The sequence below is a fragment of the Camelus ferus genome, chromosome 13 (genome assembly GCF_009834535.1).
Source record: "Camelus ferus isolate YT-003-E chromosome 13, BCGSAC_Cfer_1.0, whole genome shotgun sequence".
In the NCBI taxonomy this organism is placed as follows: Eukaryota; Metazoa; Chordata; class Mammalia; order Artiodactyla; family Camelidae; genus Camelus; species Camelus ferus.
Window position 1 is genome coordinate 44525913 of NC_045708.1, and position 17737 is coordinate 44543649.

A 17737-nucleotide genomic window follows, 5' to 3' on the forward strand; every position below is an offset into this window, starting at 1 on the left:
AATATCACCTCACTATCATCATGGGGATCTGGGAAGCTGCCCTCCCAAACACAAAATAATCTTCAATGTGTTTTCAAAGTTTTGAACTTTGCCTTTTTTTTTTTTTTTTTTTTTTTTGGAGTGTGCTGAGAAAAGGAGGTGTGACACAGCTCAGGAAGACTGAGAAATAGATCTACAAATCAAAATGTCTGCAAATCTGTCAAAGCCTGATTCCAATGAACCAGAAACATTTCTATTTTTTTCCTGCTGTCTTGTCTAAATTGGCAAACAATAAACTTTACCTACTTTAATTTGTTACCAGACTTTGACAAGTTGGTAGTGAAGGCATTATCATTTAGGGCTCCAAATATGTTAAAAAAGAGAGAGCTTGAAGAATTTCACTTCTAAGATTTTATAAATTTCCTATAGGAACCATTCTTTAAAAAAGCGAAACATGCACTTCCACAGTAAGGATCCTGGGAAGCCATTTCTGCTTCTGATATGAAAGAGTGTTTGATATTCTGCTTATCCTGCGGGCTCTGCAATATCCCGGTGATCAATTGTTCCTCCAGGAGCCAGCTCTGACAAAGATGTGGCTTCGGAGGAGAGGTGCTCTATAAATGTAAGAAATAAATAAATGGAAGGACTGGGCAGAACAGCGTAAGCCCTGGATTAAATAGAGGCAAGAATTTGGTTTTCAAATTTAAAAGGGACATGGGACGGGTCTCAGTCTTCCACCTTGGGAAAAGCTACAAAGATTTATTTTTGTGAACATATCACAATTCTCATTCTCATGCAGCTGTAGTTATTGGAGTACCCGGGGTAAGATTGCTTTATGGCCCGATGAGAGCAAATACAGGTCTTTCTTGCCTTATAGGCTAAGTGGTTCTGCACTCATTTCTGAGCAATGAATCTAAGTTTCCAGTGAATTCCATGAAAAGATTTTTAGAGTTACAATGCTGCAGAGCAAAAGTTTCCACCACAGACTGAATGGAAAACTTTTAGAGAGAGGCCAGCTATCAATTTTCTGAGAGATACTGGACAAGCAATACACTTGCAATATGTTTCAGAATCTGGTGTCTCATTCCATCATTTCTCATAGATATTGCTTCCATGCATTGGAGATGACTTAAGTCTGCATTCTTACAGATTCACAATTTGACTCATCTCCTTCTATGGGACTGAGATTTTAGTATGTAATGGGTTATACTGTATTAGAATGTTTTGCTGGCAAGTTTCACCACTAATGCATATATTACTCCAGCCTAGCCATTTTTTTTTTTTTTTTTTAAGTCTGAGGGGTTGATTCGTACAATCACAGTGCTCTTTTTTTTTTTTTTTTTTTTTTTTTTTTTTTTAACCATTTTTCCCTTCATCCATAGAAAAGAAAGTAATTGCCTCACTCTTGTGAGTCAGAATTTTTGGCATAGTTGGAAGCCATTATAAAGTCAGGCTTTATTTGCAGGACCACACCAATATTACTTTTTGGTTCTGAGAGATCTTTAGTTAAAGAAAATGTTGCCATTGAGGAGACTAGGCAAAGAGTGCATGGGACCTCTCTGTTCTAACTTTCAAACTCCATGTGAATTCAGAATTATTTTTAAATCTTGTTCATAACAGCTCTATTTACAATAGCCAAAACATGGAAGCAACCTAAATGTCCATCAACAGATGATTGGATAAAGAAGTTGTGGTGTATATCTATCCACAGTGGAACACCACTCAGCCATAAAAAAAGAATAAAATAATACCATGCTTGCAGCAACCTGGATGCACCTGGATTGTCATACTAAGTGAGGTAAGCCAGAAAGAGAAAGACAAATATCATATGATATCACTTATATGTGGGATTTTAACAAATGATGCAAATGAACTTATTTACAAAGCAAAATCAGACACGCAGACATAGAAAGAAAACTTGTGGTTACCAGTGGGCAAAGGAGAGGTGGAGGGATAAATTGGGAGGCTGGAAATTTCAGATACTAACTACTATATATAAAATAGATAAAAAGTAAGCTCCCCTGTATAGCACAGGGAACTATATTCAATATCTTGCAATAACCTATAATGAAAAAGAATATGAAAAGGAATATATATATACACACACATGCATAACTTAATCACTATGCTGTACACCAGAAATTAACCCATTGAAAAGTGACTGTACTTCAATTAAAAAAAAAAGATTTTCATCAAATAAAATAAATGAACAAACTTTTTTTTTAAGTGAAGGAAAAAAAACATGGAAATAGGAGATATAAAAGTAGGAAGCAGGCATTATAATACAGGCCTGACTTGTCCACTGGACAAACTTTATGTATATTTACTAAACTATAAAATGGGGCAGCATCTAGCAGTAGTAAGCCATTATATTTAACCTTAGTTGTTATTTATGCAGAGGCCATACGGCAAAATTAAGACCATATCCTCTAAAGCCAGACTGTCTGCACTCAGATCCCAGGTTATGCAACTTCTTTGTGTGTCCTTGGCCTAGGAATTTAATCTGGCCTCAGTATTACAATCTAGAAACTGGGGTGGATGATAAGACCACTTATGAGACAGCGGGGATGAGGTGAGCTAATACACATACGGCACGTAGGAGAATGCCTGGTACTTAGCGACACTGCCTGAGTGTCAGCCACATTGTGAAGAAATCCCTTGGCACCTAGTTCAGTAAATGTTAGTTTTCTTTCCTTTTCTGATTATGTATTAAAGCCTGTAGGCAGCCCATCAAAAGTAACATAGAAAAAAAGAATTGCAGTATACTTACATAATTGAATACTGTAAAATAATGAGTAAACAAGCTTCCACCGCATGGAAAAATGTGGAGGAATCGCACAAAACCTAATAGTGAGTGAAAGAAGCCATCCACCAAGAGGTGCTTACTGTATGACTGCAGTTATGCAAGATAATAGAAAATAAAATAGAAAATAAAAATAATGTTAAGATAAAGTTTTACTGTTGATAAAACATTTCAGATCCCCTCAGACCACAGCCTATGAATAAGCAAAATGTACAGATTTTATACTACATGTCAAGTCCCAAATTCGCAATCCTAGGTAAGAGAACAACTGTCAAAACATAAATGTAACTGATGTTGCAACTCTATGTAGTATTTTAAATGAAAATAAGTGAGCTTTCAACATGTAACTGAAATGGTTTTAAACAAAAAGATAATTCCACAAGACGTCTTTTTTCAGTTGAAGCGTAATTGACATACAATATTATATTTGTTTCAGGTGTACAATATAATGATTTGACAAATGTATACACCGTGAAATGACCACCATAAGTTTAGTTACCAAATGTCACCATCCAAAGTTACTATTATTTTTCTTGTGATAAGAACTTTCAAGATTTACTTTCTTAACAACTTTCAAGTCTGTAATACATTGTTATTGATTACAGTCAGTCACCACCATGCTGTACATTACATGCCCATGACTCATTTATTTTATAACTGCAAGTTTTTACCTCTTGATCCTCTTTACCCATTTCACGCATTCCCCAACCCCCTTCCCCTCTGGCATCCATCAATCTACCAGGCCACCATCACCCTGATACCAATATCAGACAAAGACATGACAAAAAAGAAAAGTACAGCCCAATATCTCTGATGTTCATAGACATAAAAGTCCTCAAAACATTAGCAAGCCGACCCAACAACAGAGAAAAAGGACCAGACACCATGATCAAGTGGGACTTATTCCAGGGATGCAAAAGTGGTTCAACATCTGCAAAGTCAACCAACATGATACACCGTATTAACAAAACAAAGCATGTTATCATCTTAATAGATACAGAAAAAGCAACTGACAAAATACAACATCCATTCATGATTAAAAACTCTCATCAAGGTGAGTATAGAAGAAACATATCTCAACATAATAAAAGTCATTTATGACAAACCCACAGCAAACATTATACTCAATGGTGGAAGCTAAAACTTTATCTATAAGGGAGAAGTAAAGGATTTCCATTCTTGCCACTTCTATTTAAGATAGTATTGGAAGTCTTAGCCACAGCAGATACAAAAAAAAAAAAAAAAAAAAATCCAAATTGGAAGGGAAGAAGTAAAACCATTCACAAAATGAAAAGACTACCTACTGAATGAGAGAAAATATCTGCCAATCATATGACCAATAAGAGGTTAATATCCAGAATATATAAACAGCCTATACAACTCAGTATTGATAAACCAAACAAACCAAATGAAAAATGTGGTAGAAGGCCTGAATAGACATTTTCCCAAAGAAGATATACAGATCTCCAGTTACATGAAAAAAAATGCTCAAAATTACTAATCATCAGAGAAATGCAAATCAAAACCACAATGAGATATCACCTCCCACTGACAGAATCACTATCATAAAAAAGTCGACAAATAATGAATGTTGGTGAGGATGTGGAGAAAAAGGAACCCTAGTACACTATTGGTGGGATTATAAATTGTGTAGCCACTATGGAAAACAGTATGAAGTTTCCTCAGAAAACTAAAACTAGAACTACCATACAATACAGAAATTCCACTGCTGAGTGTGTATATATTACATATATATAAAGAAAACAAAAACACTCATTCAAAAAATATACAAGCACCCTAATGCTCATAGAGACATTATTTACAATAGTCAAGATATAGAAGCAACCTAAATGTCCATCCACAGATGAAGGATGTGGTGTGTACACACACACACACACACACACACACACACACACACACACACACACACACACAGGAATATTACTCAGCCATGAAAAAGAATGAAATTCTGGACCTAGAGAGCATTATGTTTGGTAAAATAAGTCAAACAGAGAAAGACAATAGTTATGTTATCACTTATGTGTGGAATATATAAAATAAAACAAAAATATATATATAACAGAAACAGACTCACAGATATAGAGAACAAGTGGGAAAAGGGACACTTGGAGGTGCAAGATGGGGGTATGGGATTAAGAGACACAAACTACTGTGTATAAAACAAACATGCAACAAGGATACATTGTATATCAGAGAGAAATACAGCCATTATTTGTAATAACTTTAAATGAACAACTGAAATAGTACAACTGAATAGTACAACTGAAACTATTATAAATCAACTACACATCAATAAAATTTTTAAAAAATTAAAAATAATTTACATACCTTAAAGACTTTGTTTCCAAAAAAATTCTACCATCTGAGCCTTTGGCAAGTTGTATTAGTAACATCAAGGATCAGTGATCACAGATCACCATAACAAATATAATAATAATGAAAAAGTTTGAAAAGTAAAAATTACCAAAATGTGATACAGAAACATGAAGTGAGCAAAAGATGTTAGAAAAATGGTGCTGATAGACTCAACACAGGGTTGCCACAAAATTTCAATCTATAAAAAACAGTATTAGGGAAGCACAATAAAACAAGGTATGCCTGTACAATTTCAGAAAATCAAAAGCTGAAAGTACTCATTACTAGCATACCTACACCACAAAAAATATTAAAGGAGATTCTTCAAGCTGAAGGAAACTGGCACAAAATGAAAATTTGAATCTGTACAAAGAGTAACAACAGCTAGAAAGGGTAAGAGATAAATCCAAAAGGATTTTTTTTCATTTGTCATTTTCTTCAAACATTTAATTGTTTAAAGAAAAATAATGATGTACATGAAAGTTTAAAACATATGTACATATAGAAATTCTAATAATAGCAGAATAAAGAACAGAAGGAAAAATGAAGTATACTGTAATAGGGTTTTGATATTCTAACAGAATGGTTTAATATTAAAACACAGACTAAAATAAAGACGCATATATCAAACATTAGAGCAAACATTAAAAAATACATCAAAGATGTAGAGCTAATTAAAGCTACACACACACACATACACACACAAAGGCAAAGCTAATCAGTACTGTTCAAAAGTAGGATAGTTGTTAACTTCATGGGAGTAACAACTGGAAATGGCGTAAGGGAACTTTACGGTAAGATTTTGGTAAACTATCATCTGCATGTTTATTACATGAGTGTGCACAGTTCTGGTAACTGAATGAGTTACATTTAAGATATGGATACATTTTATATCTACATATATTTAATATAGAAATATTTTAAATGTATGCGCACAGTGTTTATTTGTGTATGTATATATACATATGCATGCATATATGTAGATGTAGATGTGTATATATACACTCATGCAAAAGACAAAGAGGAGACAAACAAGAAATCATCTTAGAAACTATTATGCTATCACATGACCCAATTCACAAGAGAAAATTCATATTATAGTCTTTTTTTTTCTGAACAGCGCCCCTTGGAGGCTTGGAGGTGGACCTGAGCAGAGAGCATGACCTTATGTGACTGCTGAAGAAACTACCCTTCTGTTAGAACTACATTTCAAAGACATTCAGCGTCCTTTTATACATCAAAGAACATCAAGCACAAAGAATGTTAATCCCAACTTCATCAAACTTATTTTCAACAAGCCTCAGCCAATCCAGTTTTTATTTTTTTTAAGAATGTTTCAAAAGAACATTCATGAAATCGTCTTTATATTAAATATATTGATTTCCAGAATAGAATTTTAATTTCCAATCTGTTTGTTATGTTTATGTAGACTCAACTCGTAATTGCATAGATTGCTACAACTGTCCAGACACTAATTAGGTCAGAAGTAAACCTTATGTGTGAAACAGATTATGTGCGCTCATCACAGTTCTGTTTAAATATCACCTCCTCTCGGAAGCCTTGCTGGATTCCCCTGAGGCAGACAGAGTTACTGTTTCTTGAAGCATCCCCAGCATATTGTGTACTCTTCTGTTACAGCATGTGTCCCAGTGAACAGAGCTGACTTGTTTATTTCTTTGTCTCCCATGCTAGACTGTTTCAGCCATCTTTGTCTGCTCAATAATACATGGCAAGGGCTCAAAAAATACTTGAAGGTGAGGGGAGAAGGCAAGGGAGGGGGGTGGAACAAGGGAAGGGAGAGAAGAAAGGATTTTCTTAGTACTAGCAAATTAGGGAGAAGATATTCTCGGTCAGATAAAGGAGTTGTCGGTCCAGCAGGCTTCAGTTTGCATCCATTGTCACAAAGTAATTAGAATCTAGGTCATTTCACAGTGATGACTGTAAATACTTTTTAAGTATTAACCCAGTGTTAGACTGATGCTTCCTGTCCTGTTATGCCATATGAATTGTTTCCCTCATGATCTGAGGACAGCAAAATATTTTACAAATATTATCTTGCCAAGTGGGGATGTGTCAAAAATTGTCCTCGGGGCGCCCAGTGACGAAGGAGTATGCACACCGATAAAATACACACTTCCTCAACCCCCAGGCAACATTTTTCACTCCCTTCTCGGCTTCCCAGAACGTGATTTATTCCTCAACATTGCCTTCAGCACAACACATCAGAGTCCGCTGTGTTTCTCCAGCCCAACTGTACTGTAAGCTTCTTGAGGACAGAGACCGTCTTCATCTTTTCATCCTCAGTTCCCATCACAGGGACTGGCATATTTAGCTCTTGAATGATTAAACAAAAAAAAGAACACCTTGTAATACTTATATTAGACTATGTTTTAAATGTCCAGTCAGCCTAGCTATCTGGCATCCAACCTCAGAGGCACCTCCAAAACAAGGAGCCAACAAAAGCATTAAGATTTAGCCCCTGATCATGCAGTGGCAACATCACAACCATGCTAGGAACACTCAGATCCCCCTGTGGGAGGAAGGCAATCATCTGATCAGTGACATCGAGCAGCAGTTGTATTTTTCATGTGAAAAACCTGATACGCTCAGAGATGTCTGGAAAACGTCAAGCTAAGAAGTAAAAAGCAAAGAGAAGGAAAAAGGATAGATGTGGAAAGAAAGATTGTTTTCCACTTAAGCACAAACATATGCCAGGTAATATGCTAGGTACTCAGGACTCAGTGTTGAAATAAGATGTCCTCCATGGCCTGGCTCACATATTTGGGTCTGTGGAATCCTAAAGTATCTCCTGGTACACTATCAAAATGTTCTCAGAGTTAAAAAAAAAAAAAAAATTTAATCTGTGATTGAGCCTACAGCAACTTGATGTACGACGTTGGTGTTCGTTTAGCTTTTAAACCCAATAAAGCATACTATTGATTTATCGATAGAATAAATACGTCAATGAAACAATAGGTCATAATCATGATTTCACTCCCAAACTCTTAAGTTGCTCTTCAGAAGAAAAATAAGAACTCAGCAGCATTATAGACAAAGCTGTTCCACCCTACACATTTGATGATAAAACACACAACAAGGAGCTTCAGGCAGCCAGCAAAACAAGCCCTGCACTGGGGGTTTGACAGTGGATGAAAGTGTGATCAAAGCAGTGGTACCGGTCCAACTGCAGGGCAGTTGACAAGGAGACATATAGGATATTCTCGTGAACCCATGAGATAAGAGTACTGAGAAGGGAAGGGGATAGATGGGCCACATGTGGGGGATGGTTTAGAAAGCTCTGAAACAATCCTGGAGAAGATTCTTTAAACATGCCAACAAAGGAGGACACTTACACAGCAGCATAACTACAATCTGTAGGTGAATTCTGAAACCGGATGTTAGAATTTATTTGAATGTGCTCATTCTCAGCCTTTCAAAGAAAATTTTCTAGTATCCCAAGTTCACCAAGATGTTTTATTTTCAATTTTCCAGAATTTTTTGGAAATAAGTATAAGACGAGACCCAAATCTTTCCTTTGGGGGGAAAAAAGCCCTTAAGGGGTAAAATATAAAAATAAAATGGACTTCCAAGTTAAAAGCTTTTGCACTTCAAAATACATCACCAAGAAATTGAGACAAGACACAGATTAGGAGAAAATATTTGCAAATTACATATCTGATGAGGAACTTGTACCTGGAATAAAAGAATTCTTACACTTTAATAAGAAAATGAATAAATCAATTTAACCAATTTAAAATGCACACACACAAAAATGAACAGGCATTCTGCCTAAGATATATAAATGCCCAATAAGCCCCCCACCACAAAAATATCTAACACCATGAGGCACTAGGGAAACACAAATTAAAACCATAATGAGGTAACACTGTATGCTCACTAGAACGGCTGTAATCAGAAATTGACAAAAATGCATGTTAATGTGAACTTAGGGAAACTGGAAAATGGAATGTTAAAAGACGCCACCCCTTTGGACAATGGTTTGGCTGTTAATCTTTAAGTGTTAAACATAGATTAACCATATGACCCAGTACTTTCTTTCCTTGGCAACTGTGTGGGAGAAATGAAAGCATATGTCCACCCAAACTTGTACATGAGGAGCCATTCATAGTGGAATTATTCATAATATAAAAAGTGGGGAGAGAGCATAATAGACAAGTGTTAGGAAGCTGTTGATAATGATGATCACAATGAGGTATATTTTAGGAGGAACTAGAAATCAGGATTCCAGAAAACCGAAGCCAGGTTTGGAGTCTCAGTTTGAAGGCTTTCTGACAGACAAGGAAGGCCTCTGGTGGTCTCTATGGGGTGACCCGTGGAAGGCAGGCTCTTGTGAACATCGTGACAAGTCAAAATACCTCTCATACTCTGCATGGTTGGCCATTTCTCTCTCTGCACCTCTAACTCCCAACATACAAACACATGATTAAAAACTCCTCAAGAGTAAGGACTTCCTCAAGAGTAAGGACTATGTCTAATTAATTTCAACATGTGATGCCGGCTGAATTGTCTTTATCCTTAAAGCTGAGGACAGTAAACCAGGGGACTCTTCTCAATAGAATCTGATGTTTCAGACAGAACTTGGTTTCTAGACACAGGACTTTGAGGGGTCATGCCCCTCCTTAGAGCCTCAGTTTCCTCTTCCCTGCCCTGTAGGTAGTCACACTATCTCCCAGGGTTCTAATGAGAGCTAAATGGCAAATCATAGATGGTTATTGTTTTTTTCTGAAATTTAGCTCTGAGCCATGGCCTGTCTGAGTCTGTCACCCTGAAGCCCTGCTCTCCCAGCCTGCCCTTTGCTCCACTGACTAAAAAGAAGTCTCATAGACTATCCCAGGCGTATTATCTCAGGCTGCTAAAACAAAATACCATAGACTAGGTGACGGCAACAGAAATTTTTTCTCATAGGTCTGGGAGGCACAAGTCTGAGATCACGGAGCCAACATGATTCGGTTCTGGTGGGGCGCTCTTCCAGACTTTCAGATGGCTGCCTTCCTTCTGCGGTGGAAGAATGAGAGACCCCTCTCTCCCCTCTTCTTACAAAGCCACAGTTCTATGGGACGAGATTGCCCACCTTCATTTAACCTTAATTATCTCTTAAAGACCCCATCTCCAGTGACTGTTACCTTGGGGATCAGGACTTAATGTCTGTTCCCCAAAATTCTTATGCTGAAACCCTAATGTCAATGGGATATAACTAGGAGGTGGGGCCTTTAGGAGAAAATTAAGTCATGAGGGTGAGGCCCACATGAATGGGATTAGTGCCCTTGTAAGAAGAAGCCAGAGAACTGGCTGTTGACAAACTACCTAGTTTATGGTATCTGGTTACTGCAGCCCTAGCTGACAAGATAGGGAGATTTCAAAGAACCATGACTGTGTTTGAGAGCTGATACACCCCTGCAGTGTTGGTCAAAATCCCATGGGCACAGGATGGAGGGGAAGATGAAGGCAGAACCCAGAGCTGGCAATTGTACTCTATGTACAGACACTTCAGATTCACTGCAGAGTTCACCTCCTTTACCAGCCATTCTCTTGTCAATACAATACTCTTCTCATCAGTCTCCCAAATCCCTAGCTCCCCTCTTTCAACTCACATCTCATAGCAGTGATTTCACTAAAGTACTCCTTTATTCTGGAAACTATCATTTTATAACTAAGATTCCATGATAGATTGCTTAAGAGTTGGGGTTTGGAAACCCAACTCCCGACCTGGAATTGTACCCCAGATAGTCACCAGCTATTTCTTGGAAAGAATGATTTAGCCTCCCCTGTAAAATAGTTAATCACATCTTCGCCATAGAGCAGTGTATGAATTAAACAAGCAGTTACGTTGATTCCTTATTGCATGCCTTGACTCAACAAAATGTCACTTTTCATGTCAGGATAAATGACTTGTTCAGTGTCTCTGATAATGGAGAGGAGATTAGGCCCCTCTGTATCACATTGTGGTCGTCCATGCTGCTTTTTCTGTAACTGAACATCTTTGCATTCTAGGCTAAGAGACATAATCATTGAGAAAAGAGAGCGTCAACATAGGCATAAGTGAGGACTGAGCTCTACTCGCCACCATCCTGTGCTAATTGTTATCTTGTTCAAATGAGTCTGCAGGGTTTTTTTTTATCTGTCAAACAATTGACTGTAATAGTAGGTGCTAGAACATCTACTAAATGTTGGTAAGATCAACTCGATTCTGTGGCATTTGTGCCACAATCCCCTCCTTCTTCCCACATGCTCAGTATGGTGGAAGCTCCTCTGCCCCCAAGCTCCCAGGCAAGGACTATGGCATCTCCCTGGGAAAAGCAGATCATTAGCATTTCTCTTGAGATGGTCTCAGATGTTAGCAGCTTATTTTTTGCTTCCTTAATAGATAATGCCAAAAAGGGGCACCCTAACTCAAATTACCCCATTTATCTTCACGGCTCTATTTTTTGCCTTCCTGGTACAGATTGCCCTTGGGCTCTTTCTGCCTGCCACTCTTCAATGTAAACCTAATGTAAGAAAGTAGTGAACAGTTAAGAAGAACTAAGAGTAGAAGTGTATTTACTTGGTTCATGGCTCATTGATCTCATTCTCACCCACCACATCATCCTTTCCTACTGAGCTAGAATGGAGCCTCAGCACCATCTCCACCCAGTGTTCCAGCTGCTGTTACCAACAGATTAGAGCCAGGATACAAGCTGAAACTTACTTGGCCATCTCAGACTTGGTAGTTCATCCATTCCAAGTATAACATAGTTTTGAGACATTTCCCAAGCCATGTGTAAAGGTAGCAGGGGTTACCAGCAGTGGAAGGAAGGGATGAGGGTGGAAATGATTAAGAGGATTCCTGGCACGGTAAGCTTACTCTAGCAGGCAACCGCAAAAGAGTCCACTAATGGACTGTCAGAGGGAATCTGAATTTTCAAAACAACAGAATATCCAACAAAAGCAAAGCCCACAGTATCTCAGAACATCTGTGTGAAGTGGATCAGTGGGACTGATACTGCCAGGTCCAAAAGACAGTAATTATTCCACTCAGAGTTCAGACTTAATCCTGCCCTCCAAGGTTCACCACTATTAAAATCGTGTTCAAACTGAAATTATTATTACTTTACCTGTCCCACCTACTAGAACTGAAAGAAACTTTCGAGAACTTTTCACGTAGTTACAATAAAAATGTGATAAATAATGCTGATTAGAGCCTCTCAGATTTGAAACGGAGCTTGGAAACCACTGAGTTGAAGCCTAACAGCCTCCCAGCCTTGCACTAGCTGCAAACGTCTTTTCCACACTGAAGGGAGTGTTCCATTTCTCCTTGCAGACGTTCTAAACAAGGAGCTCAGTTCCCAGTAAGAAATACGCACAACCCAGGTACAAAATATAACTATTATTTGAGTCATCTAAACTCTGCAGGAAGTGATATTTAGGACAAACTCCGCAGGAAGACAAAAAGTACTGGATTCAAGGCTTACCCTGGGCAAATCCCCAAGCCTTAGTTTTTTTCATTTTAAATTTGAGCTGCTGGTAGTATTCATCTTCTGGGTGTGTGAGGATTAGATGAGATAGATAATACTGAACACAATGTTTGGCATACAGCAGTTTTTCAACAAATGTGAACGAGTGTCCTCCTCATTATTAAAGTTCACTTCCCTTATACAAATAAGGTAGAGACTTAAAAAGAATAAAATAAAGCTTTATCGTGTACTTTGCAAATTTCCCAAATGAAAGCAACAGTGATTCGGTTCATAAATATTATTACAATGGTTTCCATCGACGTGTCATAAAAATTGGATCCAAATGGTCGGCCCCTCTGTTTTCTGGTGGGTTTTAGTTGCCACAAGAAGAGCAATGGCTGCCACTTATTGAGCCCCTACTTTGGGCTAGAGCTTTTCACACGTTACCTCATTCAATGCTCACAATAACCCCATCAGGCACCACAATTCAGATGGCAAGTCTGAGGTCTAAGAAGTTGGGTAGCACGTAAGGTCACCCGGCCAGATCTCTGGGTCCCACGCTCCCTGTACCTGCCCTAATGTCTTTTGTGTTTATTCCTACAACGTGCCCTTGATTTAAGAAATAAGAGCCTGGCTCCAGGAGGCTGGAAATGAAATCACAGGCCTCTCAGTGCCTATACCCTGCAGTGATCCTGAGAAAGACTGCAAACTTCGTGGAGAACTGGTAGTCTCAGGAAGAAGCTGTCAATTTCAATTAAGACGTCAACGTGTCGGAGGAGGAAGGTGCTGCCACGAAGCCTACTGTTGCATGCGTGTCAGGTGAAGGCAGCGCTAATTACTGCATAACCCAAATATGTCCGTTCCCTACTTCTCCCAAACTAAGGTCACCGAGTTGTTATGGCATGGTGGTTTGCACTATTTTGGATTCCGCCAAGTGGCAGGTGGCCTGACAAACATGCAACTCAGCAGGTTTTGTTGGGTCCCCACAGCTGTGCTGCCAATCAGTTCAGGATGGCTGCAAGTTAATGCTAATTAGCTTCTGTTGATCTGCATATTCCAGCAGCCTCCCAGGATTCCCATTCTGATATGCAAGATTGCCAGTTGGGTGTGTGATTGAATTAAGAAGCCAAAAAAAAAAAAAAAAAGGTTTTCTTCCATACAGGGATATGTGGGTCTGAATCCCCAGCAGAGGCTGTTACCCTTTTGGTTCATGATTGGCAGCTCTGGCCCTCAGCATGGGAGCATGGGCTCCAGGCTAGAGGGTGCCACTGCCCTGCTTATGAAAACAAAAATGATGCCTCAACCTCGTAGCACTATCAGGAGTAAACACTCTTTCCATCTGGTCTGTGAGCTGGCACTGGCAATTTAGATGGGCAAGGAATCTATAGTTTTCTGTTTGGTTCAAATCTGTTTAATTCAAATCATCTAAACCAAGCTTATCAGAAATGAAGAATTATTTCCCATGGCATGCAAAGAGAACTAATTCCAAATGATCACTTCCAAACTCACAGGGTGTCATGGGATAAACTGCTTTACCTTTCCAGACCTCAGTTTCCTCAAATGCAATGTTAGGAGGTTGTGTGAGAGTCTATTAAAGGACAGAAGATAAATGACAAAGATAGCAAAACGTCTGACACACGTTTAGCCCCCAGGATATTGCAACATATTGTTAAATCATTAAAAAAATAAAAATAAACAGCTATCCAGTGCATACTGTGTCAGCACAATGCATATGGCTGGAGATTCCAGTATGAATAAGATTATTCACTTCCCTCCAGGGTGCACAGTAAATAAACAATTACAGTGGGATAAACAAGGTACATTCTAACAATGGTATTCTGCGATTCTGTTCTTTCTTTTTGCCATGACTAGAAGGGAACACCGCAAGCTTCTGGCTCTACTACTTAATAGCTGTTTTCCTGGATTGGTTGCTAAACTTCTCTGGGCCCTTGTTTCTTCCTCTATAAAAATAATTTACCAGTGACTCAATAAGGTCATTGAGCAGTGAAATGCAATAATGCTTGTTAAGGTTACTGACACATAGTAGGCATTCAGTCAATAGTCTTTTTCCTTCTGTTTTTCCTTTCGGTGGATTAGAATCACACGAGTCCAATAAATTCTGGGATGAAGGACAGAGGTAGAAGAAAGAGGTAGAGGTGGAAGGATTTCAACCATGCTAAGACAGGAACTCGGCAGGAAACAGCGCTGTGGGGCTGATGTATTTAGATTTTGCACCTGTATTTCATCAGGGCAATGAAAATATGATCTCACTGAGTAAACATTACAAAAACAATTTTCAAAAGTTTAACTTGGCTGCAGCCTTAGAAAGTTCTGCTTCCCTGAAGTGATTAAACAATATTTCTTGGAAAACATTTGTTAAATATAATTGGGAGGGAGACTTTTTTTCTCATATTCATATTGTTGGATTTAGGAGGCCCAGTTGGCTATTTGTAATGTTACTAACGCTATTGCTGAAGTTCTATTTCATATTTAGCACATTTTGTATACTTTCATATTTGTGTGTATATATAAATATGTATGTCTATTTCTCTATGTATATCTATATAACACATGTGAGGATGTGTCTATATATATGATGCATGCATATAAATGGGCACCTATGTATCTACAAATTTATGTTCATTATGATTTGAGAATTGAGTACATGCATACACATATACATGTGTTTTATAATACAGCATCTGTATTTATCACTCATTTAGGCATTATACTGCAGTGGTTAAGAGTAAAGATTCTGAAACCAGACTTCTTGAATTTGGATCAAAGCTCTACTATTGCTTTGTGACTGTGGGCAAATAATCTTTGTATCTCAGAGATTATCTTAAATAGTGTCTTAAGATATCATCTAAAAAAATGGATAATTGCATTTACCACAAAGATTAATTGTGAGGATTAAATAGATGAACATATATGAAAATACTTACTTAAAAATAAACTTGGCAAATAGCTCTATTTGATATTATTACTATTACTATTGTTAGCATGACTTTGTTTTGTTCTTCTGACTATTATTGTATTCGTGTTATTTTTCATTAATTCACTTATTCTGGATTACTTTGATAATTTTTTTGGTCTAAATATCTCAACAAATGGACATTTTTTTTTAAGGTAACATCAGAACTCTATTTTACAAGTGGTGGGCATTTTAATTAAATCTGAAGCATCTCATTCCTTTGTTGTGGATAGAATCATCTGGATATGCACTTAGCTATGCAAATGTAACATCACTGCTCTCCACCCCACTGCCATCCCCCTTCTTGGAGAAAATGGCGAAATAACCTGAATGCACATGTTTTAGACTAAAAGGATAAATGTGCTACTTGGCAATGCAAATTGAATATATGCTTTACCGAGGCTATTTCTTTGAATACTTTTGTTGCTTCTCTGAGAGAAAGATTTCTTTATTAAGTAGGAGTTTAGGCTGCAAATTATTGCTTGTTTTGACCAAGATGCATATGCTTACATTTGATCAAAAGAAATTAGTAATAGAGACTCCATGAGTGTAGGAAAAGAAATGGAGGCCCAGCATTTAACTCAAGCTGGAAGAGAAACGGGATGAGAGACCTGTGTGGGCTTGGCACAACTCAGACTGGACTGAACCTGCGTCTCAGCTCCATCTCTTCCTAGAACTGTGACCTCGGGCAAGTGGTAAATTCAGGGCTAAGTACCTGAGCCTCCCAAACACTATTGATGTTGGACTGTTGCCCTCTTGTATGATTGCCTTGTTGCAGCTTACGGAGCCAGACAGCACCTCTGCCAGTGAAAGGTGGAGTTTTTCATGAAGAATGTGGGCACTTGAACAGTCATCCTTGGATGAATTCAACCCTTGAACTGACAGGAGGACAGGAAGAGAGAAAATTATGCATTTTACAGCCTCCCTTTGTTTCTTCAAGAAATCCATTTCACTATGATATTAATATTCTCTAGACTCCTCTTCTGGGTCAGACAGTGGTTGGGGTGCTAGGAACAGGATGTATAAGGCATGGCTTCTGTTCTTAAAATGCTCATAATTAAATGAGTGACATACACATGTGACTAGCCATCAGTATGAAGAATGCTGTCATAGAGTAAAAAAAAAAAAACAACAACAACAAACCTGGACACAGACAAGGAGGAAATGGTTCATTCTCTCCAGGGATAAGTGAAAGCATCTGAAGTGAGATGAAGCTTAAGTTGTCTTTTTTTTTTTTTTCAATTGTTCTTTTTTATTTTTTAGGGGGGCAGTAATTAGGTTTATTTATTTATTCTTTAAATGGAGGTGCTGGGGTTTGAACTGAGGTCCTCATAGCACGCTAAGCACATACTCTACCACTGAGCTATACCTCCCCCAAACCATCTCTTAAAGAAAGGGCAGAGATATCACAAATGGAAAAAGGAGGAAAGATATTTCAGGCAAGAATATTCGCAGTCACAGAGGCAAGAGAGTGTAGTGAGCTCAGAGAATTGTCAGTAGATCAGTGAGCCTAGATCTTAGAACATGAAGACGTGAGTAACAAGACCTCGGCTTGAAGAGATAATTAGCCAGACTATGTTGGCCTCTGTATGCCATGCTAAACTGGAGGACTTCTTTTTTCTAAGAGCAACATCAAACAATTGAAAGGTTTTAAGTAGCTGAGAGACGTATTTATGTGTTCATCTTACATTCCTGCAGATATGTGAAGAGGGGAAGAATAGAAGAAAGAAATTATTTGAGAGGACAGGTAGTAATGGGGACCTGGAAAAAACCCCATTAGTGAAGGGCAGAACTAAGAAACTCATAGTGGGAATAAATCCAAAAGGAATGTCATTTTTAAATCTTTGGGGATAACCATCTCTAAGGCTTAGAAATTGGTCCATGGGAGGAGAGGGTCAAGGATGACAAGGAAAGAAATTTTGTTCTGGAAGCGGTAAGCTGGAGATAATTTGGAGACACTGAAATTGATATACAAATCTGGATATATGGATTTGGAGCTAAGGGGAAAGGTTGAGGGGAGGTAGAAATTTCAAAATAATTAGTTGAGAAATGGTAATTATAATGATGAGAGTAGATGTTATAACCTACAAAAGGCCTTTAAAGTGAGATAAAAACACAGACAAGGGAGAAACCACACAGAAAGGCAACAGGAGG

The 17737-nt window shown here is 38.1% G+C and overlaps 1 long non-coding RNA gene across 1 annotated transcript in view; it reads right to left on the reverse strand.

The window, feature by feature from the left end:
- The window catches only part of LOC116668035, a 139421-nt gene that overhangs the window by 115636 nt on the left and 6048 nt on the right, over nt 1-17737 (reverse strand). The window lies entirely within an intron of this gene.